Below are 8,718 nucleotides of genomic sequence, written 5' to 3'. Positions count from 1 at the left end.
ATGCTTCCAGGGGGAGCCTTTGCAGCCGAGCTATCCCTCTGAATCTCAGCTGCAGTCTTTGGGAGTGAGGCCAGCCCTTTTTGGGTCTCTGCCCTTCCTACCAATCTTGGTGTGGCTTCTTCTGTAAATCCTTGGTTATAAGACTTCTCTTTAGCTACTCTTTAGTTGGTTATTCAGGTTGATTGTTCTATATTTTAGTTGCACTCCCAGTTTGGTCCTGGGAGGAGGTTGAGTGTGGCTTACACCTATTCCTCCACCATCTTGGATCTCTCCAATTTATTTCTTCTTGAGTTTTGTAGTTTGCATTTTTCAAGGAATTGGTACATTTCGTCTAAGTTTTCATATTTATGGACATGAGTTGTTCATAGTGTTACCTTATTTTACTTTCATGCCTCTAGGGCTTGTAGAGATAGCCTCTCCTTTCAAATCTATTTGCCAAATAAATATAAGAGTAATCCTTCCAAAACACAAATCTGATCATACCAACATTCAGCTTAAAGTCCTACAGGGTTCCACCATAATCTTTGAGATGAAGTCCAAAGTATTTAACCAAACTCTTCATTATCTGACAACTGATTTCACACTTTCTGCTTCACCCACACTTTATTATTGTAAATTTTTCCAGCTCTTTCTGCTCTCTCCTGCTTTTAGAATGTGCACCAGGTTGCACTCACAGCCTGAAAACACCTTTCCTTGCCTCTCTCTCCTCTCCTTCCTTTAACTTGATTAACTCCTATTAGTTCTTTGGGGATAAACTTAGTTGTTAATTTCTCCAGGAAGTTTTCTCTGCCACCTTAACCCTTATTACAAATCAAATGCCTTGTTTAGGATTCTACCAATCTATACTTACTTCTCTCTAACACAAGATTTCAAGGGATGGCAGAGAACATGCCTTATTCATTTCTGAATTTCTAACACTTAGCATAATATTTGGCACATAATAGTTTTCAATAAATATTTTCTAAATGAATGAATAAAACAGAATTTGATTTCTAAATACACACTCTAATGGGAATGTGGGTCATAGTTTCAAGAGGGAAATTACTGGAGGCCAGAAGACAGGTTACAAGAGGTAGTAAACCAGACGAGTAGAAATGCAGGAAAAAAGGAACTAGATAAAGACACATTTTGGAGGTAAAATAGCAGAATTGGTGCTTGGATGTGGGGGGTAAGGGAAAGATTGTAGTACTAATGACAACTGGATTTCTGACTTGGGCAGCAAGATAGTTATACCTTAACTCTAACAGGGTAAAAGAGATGGAGCAGGTAAAATAAAGGGCATAAAGATGATGAGTTCATTCAGGGCCTGTTGAGGTAGAGGTGCCTATAAGAGATTCAGGTGCTGTTATTTGGATATCAGTGTATGGGGTGAAGGAAGAAGTAGAAACAACACATTGGATGGCCCAGAGGGATAGTGACTGTAGGAAGGAGGTTGAGCAGAGTGCCCTGGGAACACCAACTTTGCTACAGATTATGCTGGATCGCTTCCTTTTGCTCCTCCAAGTTGACTCTCCACCCTGCCCCAGGAGACTGATTATGTGAATGACACCAATTGGCTTCCTCATCCTCTGGTTTTGTTTGGGTTTAGTTAATGTGGGAAGCCAGCAGTAGACAGGAGAAGAGTGAAGTCTGGATATTTATTCTCCAGCTTGCTCCCTGCTTCATCCCTCCACCAAACGTCATAGCAACTTCTAGGTAGCCTCTTTCTACAACTACCTCTCCAGGTTCCTGTGACTGCCCCTCGCCCCATCAGGCCTAGGTGTGGTAATGAAGCCCCAGTGTTTCTAGCATGAGTGTTTCTAGCAGTGTTTCTAAGGCACACACACTTTGTAAATAGTCCTTTCATTAAACTCTCCCCAATTACCCAGCTCTAATATGCCATCTGTTTCCTAAGGAGGCCCTTAGTGATAAACAGGGGATCCTAGGAAAGAAAAGATAGGCAAACTATCTGATACACTAACTCTCTTCAAGTGATTTAGGGGATTACCATTCAAAGCTTCACTAAAACTAAAGCAATAACTCTAATAGTGGAAAATTCAGACACCTAGAACAAATGGCTAAGTTCTTGTTAGGATGACTATAAAGGAAAATTAACTTGGTAATCCCCCAAATTAAGTTTCAATGAGGCACTTGTATCTACGGTGACACGGTCTCATATTATAATGAACTTTGTAAGGCTAAATCACAGCAGGGTGTATAAGTAACTGGGTATAAAATGCTGGTGGGTCGGGGGAGTGGGTCAAAAGCATTGCATTCTTGCCAACTCAGTGACATCCATCCCACCTGGTTCCAGTGGCTGAGCATCAAAGTAGAGCAAAAGAAATGCAGGAATGTTAGGAAAAATTCAGCTGTCTACTCTGCTGGAACCACAAATTAATAACATTTATGTATTTTTTTTGTATTAAGTATGGTGTTTTGACATACACATATGGACTCAACGTTATTCCTGAGCACATTAAAGCTGGACAATAGCCTTTCTTTAGGTTCTTCAAATACATAGCATACACCACTCTGCTGCCTCTGCCCCATTCCATGACATCTCCTTCCACATCTGTATCTGCTTTGTCATCTTTACTGCTGCACAGTTTATGACTCACTTTCTAAATGAACCCTCTAAATCAGCCCCTCAGGACCCTTATATTGACAGCTTGTCTATAAAAAGTAGCTAGATTGCACCTTTCATTTGTTTTTCTATGGTTTATCCAATCAATCCTGCCAAAATGCAGGACAAATAATAACAATAAGACCTAGGGAGAGGGTCGGAGCAGAGTGGGAGGGGTCAATGGGGGAAAAAGGAGGACATCTGTAATACGTTCAACAATAAAGAATAATTTTAAAATAATAATAATAATGGAGAACACTAAAAAGCAATTAAAATGCCAACATGTTTAGAAAGAGAGCTATTAGTATTTCAAATATGAAACATTTTTTATCTTGATATTTAGGCCACTAGAACTTTGAATTGACTTACCAGTTAGACAAAGAAAGGCCGCAGACCCAGGGCTATGCGTTGTTTGCCTACTTATCTCAAGTCGACAATCTAAATCTAATCAAAGAAATATCCCAAGCTTAGAAATAACTCTAGAGTTAATCTCTTCTAACTTGCTTTTCAATCACTAATTTCTTGTATGCTGTCCCTGACAGAGTCACTTGTTAATGTATTCAACAGACACACATTTAACCCCAAAGATAAACTTTGGTTCCTACTTCCAAGGAACTCACACCAAACCTGTCCTTTAATGCTGACTTCATGAAAAATCATTATCCCCAAGTTATCTTGAACCAAAATCTGCCTCCACACAACTTCCAGTAGAAAAAACTCTGTTCTTTGTATATTTTTAGGGAGTGATTATACTTTTGTGCCACCCACCCCAAACCAAGTCTGTTTCAGGCAAAATATATGACGTTTGTCCCATCACTCCTCATATGACTTGGTGCCCAAGCCATTCATGACCCTGGTCGTAGTCCTCTATGTACATAATCAAATCCCCTCTTATTATGAAGAGCCCAAACTGGAAGGTACACCTAAGATGTGTTCTACAATGACCTGGACACTGCTTTCACTAATGCAGCTACAACTCATTGGTGTTTGAAAACTCTCTGATGATTCTGTTTTATGAGTATGGGCTTTGAAGTCAGGCCTGAATTTGTATTAATAGATAATTTTGTAATGTTGGGCAAGTGACCTCACTTCTTTAAACCCTAGATTCATCTGTGAAACAGGTATAATCATTATTTCCTTATGAATTTTTCTGAGGGTGAAAATATATGACATATGTAAAGCTCACAGCACAGTACTCAATACATAAATGCTGAAAAGTCATTAATTGATGGCACTGATATTACTTCTGCTTTCACAGACACATCCTTTGCTTTGGGTTTTGTTCCACATAAACTAACACCAAATCTAGTACCATCCATACTGTATTTAACTAATTTTCTCCCTGAAACTTAAGACTTCACATTGACTGTACCAGTGTATGTGCTTTCATCTCATCTTCCCAGTTTAATCAAGATTTTCCCTAACATTTTATCCTGTTGTGTCACCTACAGATTCGATAAACCTGACCTTTAAGTCCTGATCTATCCAAGTCACTGAGAATGCTTTGACTAAAGGACCAAGGGCAAACAGCCCTGTGACATATCAGGAGGCCTTCGTCCAGGTTTACATCTATTTCCACTTTTCATTAGTTGTTTTAATGAGTTGTGCATTGCCATCTTACACACATTCCTTCGCCTTCGAACAAGAGCATCCTAAGAGAAAACCAGGCTGATAAATTTGTATTGGCATTCCTCACATCTATTTGCCCAGTAATTCTGTTAAATGAGAAAATGATATTTGCTATGATTTATTGAACCTATACTGGCTCTTGTTGCTCCTTTTCTTTGCTAATTATAAGTCATCTCTCTAAGAATTCATAGCATTTCTTAGCTTCCTCACTCTTTGTGGTAGGCCAAATAATGCCCCGCCCCTCAAATCTATCCAAATCCTAATGCTGGAACCTGTGAATTTGTTACTTTATAAGGCAAAGTAACTTTACAGATATCATTAAGGTTAAGAACTTTGAGATAAGGAGATAATCCTGGATAAACCGGGTGGATCCAATCTAATTACCTGAATCCTTAAAAGTAGAGAAGCTCTTTCCTGGCATGGTCAGAGGGAGATCAAGCTCTCCAGTGATGAGAGGAAAAGGGCCAGAGAGGCGCAATGTTGCTGGCTTTGAATACAGAGGAAGGGGCCGCAGCCAAAGAATGTGGGCAGTCTCGAAGAGCTGGAAAAGGAGGGAAACATACTCTATGGCGGGTCTCCAGGAAGGAATGGAGCTCTGCCAACACCTTGATGTTGGCCAAGTGAGACACATATCGGACTTCTGACCTTGAGAACTGTAAGAGAATATAGGTGTGTTGCTTGAGGTTACTACAAGTGTGCTAGCATGTTACAGCTGCCTTAGGAAACTAATACCTTCTCCTCCTCTACAATAAATACATACTTGGAGTTGACATAAAATCTTCTTCAAATTCACTTTTGGCCAATTGGGTCTTAATTTGGCCAAGGCATAGGAGACCAGTATAAGATAAGTCTGGTGAACTGCTGGAAATCATTAGTTAATCTCTTCCAAATCATTAGTTAAGGATTAGATACCAAATTACCCTTATCTCTTCATTAAAGCAAGTTGCAATGAAACGTGTCCATAGCAAAACTTTGCTAGAATCAATCACCATGACTATGTAACGATATTTCTTTTTTTTTTAATTAGTTCTTCTGATCTTTACTCCCTTGCACCTCTGAAGTAATTCAATAAAATCAGGTGCAGAGTTACTGAATGTATTCTTATCCTTACAACATTTAAAATAATGTTATTGTGGAAACTACATTTGTAAGCCAGGGCCCAACTCTCACGTTTTGTGACTTTCAATAATCACCTCTATCCCTCTGGACCTCAGTTTTCATACCTAAAAAAATAAGGGCATGAGCTGGGATATCTCTAAGGCCTCTTTCTTCCTCTAAATTTCTGTGTTATATCAGAATACAGATTTTTTTTTTAAAGTCCCTGTTTCTTTGCTGAAGGATAAACTGATTGAAGTACAGTACTGCAATCCTTTGTTCATGCCAGTCCCTCTACATGAAATGCTCTCTTCTTCCCCTTTATTTTCCTTTACACTTGTATCTCCAGCAGTAAAATCCTACTCTGCTTTCAAGTTCCAAATCAAATGCCACTTCTAGTGAAAACTTCCTTGATCACAGCATCAGGAGTTAATCTTGCTGTCCTCTGAAATACTACAGCACTTTATCGCCCATAGGCTTCTCACAGACTGAGTTATTATTTTTTTTGGTTGCAGGATCTTGTCACTCCAACCAGCCTGCAGCTTCTTGAGAATGGGACTGTGTTCCTTGTTGTTTGCCAACAGCAGGTATTGAGTAAATATCCTGCCTTCCCTTGCTTCATAACGGAAGCAGGACCCTCCTCCATCTAAAGCCCACTTCTTATCTTCTGATGCTGTAGCTGCCTCTCGCAGACTTGGTGACATCTATTATCCCCCATCTCTTCTTGTCCTTCAACTTCTTTTCCAGCCTCAACCCATCAGCTCAACTATATTCCATTAAAAAAAAAAAAAATTCCTCCCTCAGCCCCATGTTCCACTCTAGCTACATCCTTGGGTCTCCCACTGCCAAATCTCACAAGGTTGGATTGTTCACATTTACTGCCTCAGCTTCTTCATCTCTCAGGCTTCTGTCCACTCATGTCTGATTTCTACATCATCACTCTAACGAAATATACTTCCCCAAGGTTACCAGTGCCCTCCAAGTCACCATAGCCAACAGGCACTTACTATCCTTATCTTGTAGGCAGCAGTTTATACTATTGAGTATGACTTCCTTTTTGAGGTTTTCCATTGCCTTCCACGATATGACATTTCTCCTTCTGCCTAGATGTTCCTTTAGCCTCCATTGCCAGCTCACCACTTAAATCTTTAACTTCCTTAGAGTTATAGACTCTCTCCTGCACTTGGTCTACAAGGTCTCCCTAGAGTCTTTCCATTCCCAAGGCTCCAGCTTGTCATGCGAAAGAGCAAATTAGAGAAGCAAAGCCTTTGCTCTCCAGAAGTGTATATCCTAATATAAAAAATCAGACCATAGACAAGTAAACAAACATAAGATAATTCCACATAGTGAAAAATTAGACGTAAAGAACATTTGCATGTAGATATCATACAACAATAAAATGAACCAAAGTTGAAGATCAACGAATGTAGGATTTGTAAACTTACATTAACAATTTAGATTTAATGAGACATGTGTAGATAGGCACTCCACCCCATGACCGAATGTGGCACTCCCCATCAACGTGCAGGTTCTTCTCAGTCCAGTATGCTGATCACATGCTGAGCAATGACTCAGTGCTTCTACCTCTTGTCTATTGAAATTACACAGACCAAAAAATAATAATAATAAATAAATAAATTACACAGACCTCTCTTCATACATCCTGTGATGAAGTCATCTGGCTTTCACTTAGTGAGAATACAACCTTCACATATTAGATGCCTCAATGTTCTCCCCCCGCCCCCCAAAATCATTTGTCTCTGACAAAATGGCATTCCCTGGCACCAACAAAATCTTAAGCACAGAAAAATATGCAGGCCACGAAAGCACATGGCAGCTCTCTTTTAAATTGATCATCCAAAGGAACAAAACTATGTTGATAGTCATTATTAGCATCAAAATGAAAACAAAATTAAATTCTTGCAGAGAACTTGAGGCCCCTTGAGAAACAACTGCAGACTTTCAAGGATCTTCAGACCCTAATTTGAGAAATATGAATGATGTGAGAAAGGCTCTTGACTTAAAATCAAAAATTGTGGATACACAACCTAGCCCTGACATGTATAATGAGTGGGCCTAGGATATTTACCTTATAGATTTTTTAGAAAGACTCAATGAAATCATAGTAATAAAATTATTTGTGAAATTATCTTTATAGCATGTTAGAAGATGTCTTAGTCAGCTTTCCTAGGAAACTGGAGAGTAAGCAATGCGCTAACACTCAATGGGTGTGCTGTTCTAAGGAAGCAGGAATCAAGGAAGGCAGAAATGTCTCCTGTGCAGTAATCATCACAGATAGGAATATTGCAGCCTTCCTTTGCCTCTGCCAGGATGCTCAGGTTATTAATACAATTAGAAAAATACTAGCCTACAATTTTGCATTTAAGTTATATTCTCAATTGTGCTGGTTTAAAAATAAAGCCAAACCCTCACTCTCCCCCCCCAAATTCTTCCTATAAACAGAAAACATAAACTCTTTTATTCCTAATGACTCTTTTGAGGGCTTGTTTTCATATAGTCTTCTGCCCCAATTATGGCCATGTGTACATGGAAATACATTTGCTGAAACCAGTTGCCTGATTTGAAATGCAAACACACAAACATGATTACAAATGCATAGAGCAAAGCATGCTATATGAATGGTCCATCAAGACAAAGTCCTGTTAAAATAAAGAAGTAAAACAGATTTTGGAATAATCCATAAGAAGTAAAATGTTTGAAGTGGCTAAATGCCCTTGGTTGACCAAAAAAATTAATCTTATTTAACCTGTAAAAGATAGCCACGGGGAAGAATATCAAAAGGCCTATCTATATCTCATCATTTTTTCCACCCAGCCATTTTGCAATTTTCATTTCTCACTTCTAGGCTCTGAATCTATTTCTAGACATTCACTAACACCTAGTATAAGCCACTACATGTTAGTCATGAGTTAATGAACAGTAATATCTAGGGGGTGGCACATATTGTGGCAGGGAGAGTCAGATGAGATGGGTGGTGAAGAGGAGTGTTTTGTGATCTTACATAAGATTACACCATGGAGTTGAGTAAAGGAACAGTGTATGTGCTCTCAGACACCAGTCAGGAGAAGGTTCATCCTGCCTAGCAGGCTTTGAACATTCCATCCACCATCAGAGCCTGGAGAGCCAGCCACCTAAGCAGAATGACCATGGACCCCTTTGAGAGTGTGCAGAGGAAACTCGCTCAGGTCAGGGGCTGCAGTGCACATGGCTGTCCCAGTGGATTGGCAGAGGAAACACTCAGAAATAAGAGCCCCAAGGTAAAAAGTGGACATCTCCGCTCAGACCAAACTAAGTAAGACAAAAATAATGGAGAACATGCAGAAGAGAATCCAGTCCAAACAAGTAGAAAATTCCCTGATTCACAGGAATTT

The sequence above is a fragment of the Miniopterus natalensis genome, chromosome 12, assembly GCF_054644295.1.
Source record: "Miniopterus natalensis isolate mMinNat1 chromosome 12, mMinNat1.hap1, whole genome shotgun sequence".
Lineage (NCBI taxonomy): Eukaryota > Metazoa > Chordata > Mammalia > Chiroptera > Miniopteridae > Miniopterus > Miniopterus natalensis.
The sequence above is the reverse complement of the archived record's forward strand: the minus strand, read 5'-3'. Positions refer to the sequence as shown.